The sequence below is a fragment of the Xenopus tropicalis genome, chromosome 3 (assembly GCF_000004195.4).
Source record: "Xenopus tropicalis strain Nigerian chromosome 3, UCB_Xtro_10.0, whole genome shotgun sequence".
Taxonomy (NCBI): Eukaryota; Metazoa; Chordata; class Amphibia; order Anura; family Pipidae; genus Xenopus; species Xenopus tropicalis.
Window position 1 is genome coordinate 63598810 of NC_030679.2, and position 13382 is coordinate 63612191.

Consider the following 13382-nt stretch of genomic DNA (forward strand, 5'->3'; position numbering starts at 1 on the left):
TCAGAGAGACGTGAGTGCCTGATTGTTTGTGCCTTTATATATATATATATATATATATATATATACAGTATATATATATTATAGTATATGTTTTATATCTGACTTTTTTTATTTTCTGCCAAAAGTGTCCATTGAGATTCATTCAGGCCATGCCCATTTAAACGGGAATGACATGTTGGAGGATATATATATCCAAGGGTCACAGAAAACCACACAAACATTCAAAAAGTGGAAAGAAATATTTATATGAAAATCTATTTCATTTTCACAAAATACTTAATTTTTAATATATTTATTAATATTTTTTTAAATGTTATACACCATTTTATATAAAAATATATACGTGTGTTTATTAAAAGAAAAAATATATATATGTGTATGTGTTTGTAAGCATGTCATTAAGTGAGCTAGTATTAAATTGATGTGTCTATAAATATCCCTTACTCGTTTTTTTGTATGTCCCTTTAAGTGGGACTTGCCTTTCCTGAAATGTGATACCCTTCTAGTAAAGCATAGGACACAGAAAAAAAAATCACACTACAGTCAAATCTGCCTTGCTTTGCTGACTGACCCCAAGGATTTACTTCCACGGAAGAAGGTAATTCATTTGTCTGCAGTTGTAGAAAATTATATATATATATACTGTGTGCCTTTAAAACAAAGAATAAGCAACAAAGGTTTTTCTTGCAGTTACATTTATAGTTTATTGATTTACAAAACTAAAAAAAGCAGTATGCAAAATGAGTAGCCTAGTCCAATAGAGACACCTGATTTTTTTACTGCCTGAAACTAATCTTTCTGTCTAGCATGAAAAAACTTTAACTGCTTAGAATGCATCAGTCCTCATTGTTTTAATATATGCTTGCTCAATTACCTAACATCCTGTTGGATTTCTAAAAAGCACAGTACAGAAGCCAAAGATGTACAGCATGTATTTCACTTGCAGTTTTAATATTCATGTTTAAATAGCCCACATTTCATGCTGGACTTTGAAAATAAGCATGGGAAACAGCATACAAGATAGAAACATTATCCCTTGAAAATATACAATTTTTCCCAAGAGATTATCATCTAATTTAAGTTATGTAAATCTGAATGTTCTTTATGTTTTACTAGACTTAGGTCATGCATACTTGAACTTGAGAGATGGAAACATGAGAATATGATCTGGGTAGTACCATGGTAGTGCTACACATGCTGTAATTTATGGTTTAGTGACGCTTGTACTGTCAGGCACTTGAGACGCTAGAACAGCTTTGACTGCTTATACCTGTGTTGCTGGGTTTTCCGCTCTGTATAGTGACACAACAACCTAGAAAAGGTTATGTTCATGATTGTATATTTAATTAGTCTTGCTATACTACATTAGGGAAGAATTAAAGAAAAAGATGAATAAACTAACTCATTAAAGCATTTTACTGTTGACCATGCAGGTATGTGTGACATTGATTTTTTTTTTCATGTATTTCATTGGCCACTAATACCCCTTTAAGTAACCTTAACCAAGCCGGAACTGTTTGAGCAGTTTTATGCAATTTAGAGATATCTAAGCAATTCTATAGGAAGTAATTGACAATTTGAAATCTCAAACGTTACCACCAAAAGCTCTTATACAAGCATACCCTGTGTTTTCTGCCAGCCAGTGGCATAACCAGATGTTACTGGGCCCCACAGCAATTTGATTTTAGGGCCCACAATACTAGGGATGGGCCAAGCCTACCAGGCACCCTAGGCAACCTAGGCAACCCGGTTGGCCACCTCGCCCCTGCACCTTCCCCCCCCCCCCACGGGTGCACAAGCATTTACAGTTTCATCACGGGGGGCCCCTGCCACGTAATGATGAAGTACAGGGGCAATGACAAGGGAGCGTGGACTAGAGGTAGGCAGAAGAGGTATCTGCCTGGCACCCCCCCCTCGCCCTAGGCAGGTGCCTCTTCTGCCTACCCCCAGTTCCAACCCTGCCCAACACATCAGTCAATTTGGCGATTTTACCAATATAGAGGTGAAGGATCTATTATCCGGAATAAGGTACCTTATGTTTCCGGATAAGGAATCTTTTTGATCTACATACCTTATAATTTGCTAAAAATGTGAACATAAAATAAAGGATTGTTTTGCCACCTGTTGTTTTGCAGCTCAGTTAGAAACAAGTACAGGGTACTGTTTTAATTTTACAGAGAAAAAGAAAATATATATATATATATTTTTTTTTAAAAAAAATAGAATTATTTGATTAAAATGTACTTTAGGGGAGAAGCATTCCCATAATCCAGAGCTTTCTGCATAATGGGTTTTTGGATTTAGAATTGATTCATTAATAAAGGCCCCAATAGGCACCAGGGGCCTGCTTTCTGTATAATCATATCCCTGCAGACAGACAGCAAGCTGGAATTCAGCAAACCAACTATATATATATATAGGTTGTTGGTTTCCTCACTATAAAAATGTTGAAATAATAGAAAAAAAGAGCTCTCCCTGGAGAGAATTGTCCCCTATTAAAGGATATAAATGTTGTATAATTACATTGCTTCCTATATTTTATTTTATTTCCCAATTAAGTACATTGGCATAAAATATAATTTTTTATGGGCTTGGCTGGCAAACCTAGCGTAGGTAAAGGGTTTGGAAAAGTGGGAGTTTCTATGAATACCAGACAAAAAGAAGAAAAATCTGTTATTTTTTTCTCTTCATGTCTTCACTTGCCTAATGCGTTTTGTAAAATGTGTTAGTGCTTGCAGAATGACAAGAAAGTTCGTTATTTGAGGTATATATATCAGTATGAGCTAGGGTGTAGACTTGCAATCTTTTTTAGCCATTTAAGACATAAATCTTTTCTTCAGCTGTACAACAATGAAAACTTACTTTTTTCAAGGTTTTTGGTTTTTTTTTAATTGAGGAAAGCTTTTCATATATAGTTAATGTTTTACAGTAAATCTTATGATCTTATTTGTTTCTTAATTCATGGGACTAAACTTATATCTACTTAATTCAGTAATCAGTAGTTGGGATATGAATCAGGACACTGTGGTATTATCTCAGGTAAGCAGGGCTGGAACTAGGCGAAGGCAGAAAGGCATGTGCCTAAGGTGAAACAGTGGGGGGTTCTGGGCATATACCTCTTCTGCACACCTTCCCCTAGTTTCGGGCCATCTGTAAGTCAGGGGTTTAGTGCGCAAGTCAAGCGTGAGGAGTGGTTGTGCCAAGTTGTGCTGAGGAGACATGCATGGCAGGGGCAATGTTGGGGCAATCAGGGTGGGCACTTGCCTTGGGCACCCTTAACCTAACTCTCTGAGGTGTATCAGGCAGTTCTGGTTATATTGACTGGTATTACTAATGACCTCCTAGGAACTGTCCTAGGAACTGTCAGTAGCTGTCATTGCAGTTAGCACTGTAATGTAGTTAATGGGTAATATAAGTACAGGTATGGGACTTGTTATCCAGAATGCTCAGGACCTGGGGTTTTCCTCCTAGGAACTGTCAGTAGCTGTCATTGCAGTTAGCACTGTAATGTAGTTAATGGGTAATATAAGTACAGGTATGGGACTTGTTATCCAGAATGCTCAGGACCTGGGGTTTTCTGGATAAGGGAACTTTCAGTAATTTGGATCTCCATAACTTAAGTCTGCTAAAAATAATTTAAATGTTGAATAAACCCAATAGGCTTATTTTGCCTCCAATAAGGATTAATTATATCTTAGTTGGGATCAAGTACAAAGTACTGTTTTATTATTACAGAGAAAAAAGAAATATTTTTTTAAAATTGGAATTATTTGCTTATAATGGAGTCTATGGGAGATGGCCTTTCCATAATTCAGAACTTCTGGATAATGGGTTTCATAAGGTCCCATACCTGTACTTACCTTTTAGCACTATAGCATGAAAAAAAACTGTAAAAAATGGTTCGTGCAATAATACAGTGAGCGATTTAAATATACATTTATATAAATATGCATATACACACACATATAAACATGAAAGAAGACACATAAGTGAAGTAAATCTACCATGTACAAATTCATATTACTGAAACCCTTGATTGCTACAGAGGTTAAAATCCTAATATATGTATAAAGTCAACAAACAAACCAAGCTAGTCCTTGGTATTGTTGGTTTAACATTTTGTTGTGTTTCATATTTTACTTTACTTATATATGTCATACTGAAAAAGCAATAAAGTGAGTGTTGCTGTCTTAATATCTGTTGTTTTAAACAAAACTGTAAAAAATAGGAAGCCCTCATAATATTTGCTGGAGTACTGAAAAGATGTTTTTTCTGAATCAGCAATTGCTTAACACTTTCATCCTTGCCTCCTCCTTTCGTGTGTCTTTGAAGACTGATTGCAAAAGAGAGCCTGGAATGTTCTAGAGAAAAGAAACTGGGAAGGAGTCAGTAGGAGTCAACACCTTCTGTCTCAGGGCCAAAGCATAAACATGTCCATATATTAAAAGAATTATGTATTGAACATGTAGCTTGTCAAAGAAATGACGTAGTTATTATTCAAGTAGTTAAAAATAATTAGTCATTTATAGGTGCACTAAAAGAGTAATTTTTATATTTTAGTGTTTAAACAACAACAGCTAAGTGTTAATGTCATACACACACTATCATATTTCAGAATTTCGCAAATGATCTTCGATTTTAAATGCATTCTATTTATGTGTTCTGTAGATTTCCAGTATAGAATTTAACCAGGGAGTGGTCGAACTGATAGACTGAAAATAAATATAAAAATATAATAATAGTTAAGATCCAGCTTTAGAATAATTTGCAATCCAAAAAAACGAAGAGAATTTAGAGCACATCTTTATTTAAAAGGTTACTTGAAAAAAAACAAACTCAACACGTTATTCCTTTCTGCTGCCAGAAAATAGGCACATATTGAAAAATTAGTGCCAGGAGTCCCCAGATGCAATACAGGCCAAAGTTATAGGTTTTAGTTCCCTTGGGTGCTTAACCTGTCAAAACTGACACCACTTTTCTCTGTCAACCAATGAGTAACTTACATAAACAAAATTGTGACAATTTAGCAAAAGAAAAACTTATATAAAATAGTATACATTCAGTTAAACAACAGATGTGCAAAAGGCTGCTAGGTAGGCTCCTGGCTGTGAGGTATTACCTACTGTGACAACATAGGCAGAAGTAGAAAATAAGAAGTAGAAATGAATGCATATAATTAAAACAAATCTAAAGATATTATCTATCTATCTATTTGGCCAAGAAAAGCAATATCTAAATTAGGGATACACCGAATTCTCCATTTTTGGATTCAGCAAAACCCTGAATCCTTCATAAAGAATTTGGGCGAATACTGAAACGAGAGTTAAAGACAGCGCATGAAGAAAAATTTTCAAATTACATGTTTATGTGACAAAAAGTTATGTGATTTTAAGTATTCGGATTCGGTTCAGCCAGGAGCATGGATTCAGCCGAATCCCAATCCTGCAGAAGAAGGCCAAATCTTGGCTGAATTCCGAGCCTAATCCTGAATTTGGTGCATCTCTAATCTAAATCATACTGAAAGTTGATTGGAACTTCATGGTAAAGGTCTGCATCAGACTGGAAGGAGTAAATGGCAGGAGAGTGCAAATAAGAGAGGCAAAGGTGCTGTGTAACAGAAAGGAAGGCTTCTGCCTAAAACTCAAGCAAAAAAGACAATGCATAGGCTACATATGATTTCTATGAACGCCTGGGTATTAACAATAATAAGCAAGTGCTTTAAAATAAAATACCTTATACAGGGCAACATGCATTTTGCCATTTAACTTTTATTTAACTAGTTGGCTAGGGACTACATACTGCTACTACAGTACAACCACCCTCCAGATTAGATATGGGTTCCATAATCCGGAAATCCATTATCCATAAAGCTGTTATCCAAAAAGTTCCAAATTATGGGAAGTCCATCTCCCATAGACTCCATTTGTAATAATAAAACAGTGCCTTGTACTTGATCCTAACTAAGATATAATTGAACCTTATTGAAGGCAAAACAATCAGCTGGGGATTTAATGTTTAAATGAAATGTTTAAAACCCCAGGTCCCGAGCACAGATAACAGATCCAATACCTGTATTTTTATACAGTAGTAGTAATACATTGTATATATGCCTACCTCTACTGTGAAGGCTTTTATTACTATAAGATTATATAGAAAAGAGCTGCAAATCCTAACTTGAAAGAAAATTAAATTGGTCTAAGATCCATAATTACATAACAGATACTGTATGACACTCAAATATTGATTTATTTCTCACTTGTAAAAACATGACTGTGGAATACTGCCATAACTGCATTTTGCAAAACGGGGACTCTATTTCATATTTAAAATAGCTGTATATAAAATGAGCATAAAGTTATGAATCTGATAAAGCTTAAAACATGGCATCAATAAAACAATGCATGGAATATTTTTCAATATTTGAGGTTAATAGGATTAATAGCACAATAACTATTACAGAATAACAAACTGAACAAAAATGTATTAATTGTTTCAAATATATGGGGTTATGTAATAAAAGGCACTAAGTTTGCGCAAGAGTATTATACCATAGCAACCAATCAGAAGGTAGCATTTACTGTTCACCTGTTAAAAAGCAAACATCTTATTGGTTATTATGGTTTACTGCTCCTTGGCAAACTTAGTGCCTTTTATTACATATGAGTAATAGTGTTAGAAAAGATGTGGTTTGTCTTGGCAAATAAAAGAAATTGAATGCTACTCTACAGAACTTTAAACCATATTAAAGCTCATATTTCAAGGTCCTCCATTCATTGGGGTGGTCCTCCAGCTGCAGTTATGCAGATAATTGCTGGTTCGGTTGCATTTCCTTTTTATAGATCACTGTGAGGTTTCTTGCAGTGCTTGGAGAGCACTGCCCCAATATAAATGGCTCCTGGTTTGCTATCATAATGCAATTAGCAAAAATAATATATGTGCTCGTGGGCTACAGGGCTACAGTTTGGGTCTAGACAGTTTGACACCCTGCCAAAGACTTACTTGTGGTGCCTTATTTTTTCAACTGCACAAGCAAACAATATGGGCTGCCAAAGCTTCTGTCACAAAGACCCAAAGATAAGTATTGATTCAGAAAATGAAGCAATTGCTTATCATTCCATTTTGGGTTTTGGACCCATACCAATGGGTAGACCCATTGGATTGCAGTTGGCCTGTCTGGACTGCCAGTTTTTCTATGAATGATTCATGTCAGGACATATTTAAATCATTAGCAATTGACAAGGACCATAGATCAACAACACTTCCCATGCTATTAGATTGCATGACCAACACACCACATTATCAGAATGCATGTGATGTCACACATGCTTGTAGGCCAAAGCATCAAAAAGCCAAAAGAATGTCCCATAGGCATGATTAGGTTCAGACTATGTTACCAGCTTATGCTTGTTAGAAAATTAATTCATCTTCATTGTGGTATACTCTCAGAAATCACATAGGGAAACTGTATTTGTCTGGGAGATATGAAAGCTTAATTTTCTATATAAAACCAAAAATTTAGCAAGTTGCAGAGTTTCATACAGCCATGAAAGATACGAACAGCCTTATATAAGTACATATATTTATTATCTTCCACGCAATAGTATCTAAAACTTACAGAATAGTGTACACTATTCTTAATACAGTTAAAGGAGAAGGAAAGCCTAAGTCACTTGGGGGTGGCAAAATGTTAGGCACCCCCAAGTGACTTTAATCGCTTACCTTGTACCTCGGGCTGGTGCCCCTGTTAAGAGAGAACACCACCAGCCTGGGGTAGCTGCAAGCGTTTCCTTCTTCCGCGTTGGCGCACTTGCGCATGCGCATTAGAGTGAAAAGCCGAACTTTAACAACAAAGTCGGCTTTTCACTCTAATGCGCATGCGCCGGCCCAGGGATTTCGCTGGCAGAAGAAACGTGGAAGAAGGAAGCGCTCGTTACAGGTACAAGGTAAGCGATTAAAGTCACTTGGGGGTGCCCCAAGTAACTTAGCCTTTCCTTCTCCTTTAACTATTGATGCCAAAGACACCCTCTGTGCCAAAGTATTCTGTTACTAATGACTAAAATGGCACTTCCTGTCCTTATGTATAAATTCAAATATGCTGAGATTATGTCCTCTGTATTCAAACTATATTAAATATGGCATACTTAGCTTTAAAAACTTCTTAATATTAATTTAAAGCACATTTTACAGTCAAACATTTTGGAATTTTGCCTGTTGCCATATTTTTTAATATAGGTTTTTGATATAGGGTCTGCCTACTTATATTATACTTCAATTATACTTATAATTTCAAATGTGCTCCATGAATGCAAATTAAGTCTTTTTCTTAGAAGAACATCATATAAGGAAAATGTAATGTAACTGTTATTTTTCACTGGTCTTAGGGGCATATTTAATATCACTTAGATTGTAAGCTCTATGGGGCAGGGACCTCCTTCCTACTGTGTCTCATACCACATGGCACTTACTCCCTGTGTATTTATACCTTTTTATTGTATTTATTATCATACTTGTCCTCCCTGTGTGTAATTTTGTATATTGTAAGATTGGACAGCACTGCGTACCCTTGTGGCGCTTTATAAATAAAGTTATACATACATACACTTATTGCAGAGAGTTTGGTACCACAGTGTCAGATATATTTCCTTGCGGCCTAAATCCATTCAATGGATTATACCAATTTCAAGTGATGTATGATATTGAACAGAGCATCCGTATGGCTAGCTGAAAGTGAAATCCTTCAAAAAGGTGCCAGGTAAAGGTGTGGATTGTAAGCTTCAATTAACTGTATACTCAGAACTGGTGGGTTAACAGATGGTGATTTTTCCAGAAGTTCTGGTTGCTGGATCGTGGGATCCACAGCCACATAAACATAATAAGGAAAAAGCACATGCTCTTTTGGATAACCTATCCCCTTAAAATGTAATCTTTCATGTTAAGAGGAGCAATTATTTTCTTATAGGAACCGTATTGGTTACAGAATTTAGGGTGGTTTAAATAGTCATCAACTACAGAAAAGCAGGAAACCATCAATGAACAATTGTAATTGTTGATTGTCCTTTTTTGTTTTGTTTGCTGAAACTTAATTTTTCAATTCATTATTTTGTTACACTTTTGTACATTCTTTACATTTGGTATCTATGTGTAAAAACAGCTGTGTGTACACTGAAGCAGTATGTTACATTCACACTCAGTGCAGCATTACCTCATAGGTGGCAGAGCGCATCCATTTTGTGCATGCTATAAGGGTGTCCCAAAGATATACAAATCTTAATTTATATGTATGAAGGAGATGCAGTTTGCGCATTAGTTATATCAGATATCTGTTCATTTGTTGACACTATTTTCCCACATGCACGCAATATAGTGCTCCCATATAGTAATACTATAATCTTACTTTTGTAATTATCTATTATTAAAATCCTTTTGTCTGTAAAATCTTGCCATGTAAAATAGTTCAAATTCACTAATAAATATCCATGGAAAGTCACATTCATTACTAAAATAATACTGTTTTCAAATTCAGACAAAATTATTGGGACTTAATAAATCTTATGAATAACATTCACTTTGTCGCTATGTCATACTTTACACATAGATATATTTCCTTCAGTCCTGGGGCAAATGTGAGGTCCCCAAGGCACCCTCACAGTGTGGGGTGAGGAGCAGGGGGTTTGATAAGCAAGAGCTGAGCTACGTACCTAGTGTCCCACTTCTCTTGGTCCCTAGGCATGTGTCTCTTCTGCCTACCCCTAGTTCTGGACCTGCTTTCAAAGCAGATTGTTCAAAATGATTGATCAGTAATTCCACATGTTCTTGTGTGTTCGCAGCAATGTTAAAATTGAAAGAGAATTTCTTGCAAAAGGAACAATAGTGAAGGCACATACTTGAAGGAAACTGTGAAATGCCACTGCTCTTGTACACAACATCCTTCATCTTTATAAGAATTGTATACATTTAACTAAAAACCAGTGGAACAAGAGTTTTTAAAGATCTAGGGAAGATACTTAATGTGGGGTCAAGCTTGTATACACCCTTGTAGTAGGCAAATCTACAGAGGTTTGATTTATTACTTATTATTTTATAAGTCATATAAAATTGTCATTGTCTCTATAATTTTTCAAAAGCTTTCAAACGTTTTCAGAGCAAACACAAAGTAGGTTGCTTTCAATTAATCTGTCAAATGGTCTGAAATTAACTTGTTTTTCTAAAGAATGTATCTCTTGCTACTCTTCTTCATACTGCATAAACGTGCCACATCCAGAGGTGGTTTCTATATCAATATTTTACATATTATGTAATGATTTTTAACCATAATATGAAGGCTATGAATTGCATTACTTACAGAGCCTTTTTAGCTTTGTGGCCTCTCTGTCTGCAGTATTAAAAAAATACTTGTTTCTTAATTTGCTTTTAAGGAGAGGGAAAAGTAAAAACATAGGGGGGGGGGGCAAAAGTAAAGCACCCCCCAGTTGTTGTATTTACTTACCTAATACCCGGGGCTTGTGCCCCTGTTAGCACAGAACTGCCCTTGCCCATGGTTCTTCTCAGTGAGCACCACAGAGCAATCCTCTTGCTTCACTGCCCCAGGGCCGATGCATGTGCAGTGCAGGTGAAAAAGGTGGCTTTTTGCTATACTGGGGGGTAACTTTTGGTACCCCCCAGTGACTGCAACCTTTACTTCTTCTTTAATCAGTGTGCAAGTAGAAATTCAAGATAGGTACATAAACACTCTTTAAAAAAACAAGCTGTCATATAGAAAATTTCAAACAAATACGAACTGTAACATGCTGTAACCACGCATCTTGACTGAAAATGTCAAAGTTCAAAATAGAAAAGCAATTGTTCTGTATTGTAGTGTTCTTTTGAAAAATATTTTGTCTAAATTGTTGCTGGGGTCATGGACATGACGTTCAGCTGTATTTTATTTTGCAGTTCTGCTTATATTGTCTTATCTGCATCTTTTTTTCCATAGGTTAAATAGAAACACTGAATAAAAAAAATAAAAAACAACACCTGTAATAGTAAAGTTATTAGTCATTCTTAATTAAGTAAAAATACAATGAATTGCCATATCTGTAAGGCAGGGACCTAAACAATACAGGGGAAAATAGCAAATATGCAAATGTGTATAAACTGTAGTAGATGTTTAATTTCTTTTCATAAATTTTTGGTATAAATAGTTTATAAGTGCTTTTTCAACCTTACATTTCTCTCTTATTACAAACAACTCAGTAGGGCATTGCAAATTGCTGACTCATACAGGAATCAGACAGTTACAGCAGATCAAATCTGGCAGCGACTCACAGCATGAGTGTGTTGGTTGCAGCCAGGGAAAAAATGTTAAGTTGAGGAATCCACAAATAAATTGTTCAGTACTTAAAACAAGTAATAGTTAAAACACTATGGGGCAGATTTATCATTATGCATATTAAGTTTTGTACATTGATTTCACTTCTTTTTGCACGAAAACACACATTTGGATAAGGGTTTTTCAGAAACTCATATGTGCAAAATGTATTAAGTGCAAAAAATATGTAAATATGTTTCTAAAAGATGCCAATTTAATGTAGCGCTGTTTTAATTTCAAGTCTTTCTAATTTTGAAAGGGGTTGGAAAATTACATCACACCTGCCCACTACAGAATTTTTTGATATGGTTCTTTCACCTGCAGATGGTGCGGTAACATTTGGCTAATATAATATTATCTTACAATATATTATAATACTATATTATATTTTGATAATTTTGATAAATACCATACTCAGGGACGGATTTCAAAACCGCCCGCCCTGAGGCCGCCCCGGTCGCACGCCCCCCCCCCCTCCAGTGCGCATGCGTGCGTGACCAGCTGTACTGCTCATGCGCGAATGGGGGGTGCAAGCGGGCATGCGCCGTGGGCCAACTTGCATACAGAGCAATGGGGAGAAGTCCCCATTGCTCCGTATGGGAGCACACATTTCAAGATTATTGTGCGGCGGGGCGGCATGCCGCCCCCAGATTTCTGCCACCCTAGGCCCGGGCCTTTGTGGCCTCTCCACAAATCCGGGCCTGACCATACTGTATGTAGTTTAAGTTTCTGCAGATGTGCTAGTGTCCGAAAACACATTTTTAGACCAGATTTTAATATTAAAGGATAGAATTTTAGTAAAACACAGATAATATAATGTGCAGTTTGACCAAACTTTTACAGCAGTTTTGAAACCAACACTTTAGTCAGAAGCAACTTCAGGGAGGTTAGGTGTTAGGTCATAGTAACTTAAGTAATGTGGTCCATAAGCAGAAAGTTAGGGCCCCTGCTGTGTGTAGGGTTAGATTTCTTGCTGTGCATATGAAGCACCAAGAAGAAGATTCCACGACATGGGGGTGGCTAAACTGTAGTGATCAGCCCGCAGGCTATTTGTTTTTGGGGGTTTTTAGCAGGAGGGCATTGTGCTAGAGGCAAAGAGTTGGTATTTTTTGCAAACTCAAAGTATAATAATAATGTTTGTGTAAATATTGCTTATGCCTGTAATGTGATATAATTAGATGTTAAATATGCACTTAGAGAATGTTCCTATAATCAACCCCATTCCATTTAGCACATAGATTAGGTAATACATAAGATCTATGGAGAGAGTTGGCATTTATTATTCTATCAGCAGATATTCTAAACAAATTAATAAATTGACCTGAGGTTCATTTAATACTCCAAGATGTTGGCAGTACAGTAGAAAAATAGTTTCTTCCTATATTTAGTTTTAATGGTTTTCTTAGTGAGTATGTAGTGGTGATCTAATGATCAAGATTACTAAGCAGAAATATTGTACTTAATGATAGCAGCAAAGGCCCATTACAGTATGAAGTAGTCAGATACATGTCTACTTTATCTGCCTATACAGTAAATATCAGTGTATGCTCTATGTGTATTTTGTTTTTTTAGGACTGCTAAAAATTGGGGACATGCATTACCTAAGTAAGCAGACATTCTTATAACACAGCCATGTCCAGAAGAGCTAAGGTTTTGTCCTGCAAATAAAGCCTGCAATCAAAGTCCTCTGTTTGTGATGGAGTATGAAATGAAGAGTGAAATGAGGGTGCTTTTGAGGAAAAAAAAAACCTATATAGGCAAGGCTATGTAGTTATTTGTTAACTTTCTGTGTGCTGTACAGAGGCATTATGTGACAATGATCCCAGTGACCCCATTGATCTTTTGCCTGATATCATACCATGGCTGTCCCGTTGTTGCAAGTTTTAGAACAGACAGATTTGCTACTAGGAACTGTGGAAAATTGTTGCCATGTCTTCCTTTAATAAAGATTTAGTCAACCTTTTCCAACCTTTACCATGGGGAGTGATAATTATCAGTTGCCCTGGCATTTAAACAGTTATATCAGCCTTTGTAA

The 13382-nt window shown here is 36.1% G+C and overlaps 1 protein-coding gene across 1 annotated transcript in view; it reads left to right on the forward strand.

Moving 5' to 3' along the window:
- The first annotated feature begins 500 nt into the window (after positions 1 to 500).
- slc38a4 (solute carrier family 38 member 4) overlaps positions 501 to 13382 on the forward strand; it is a 52351-nt gene continuing 39469 nt past the window's right edge. Inside the window, exon 1 of the mRNA XM_031897632.1 lies at positions 501 to 598. The gene's annotated coding sequence lies outside the window, so the exon portion shown is untranslated. The remainder of the gene's footprint in view (positions 599 to 13382) is intronic.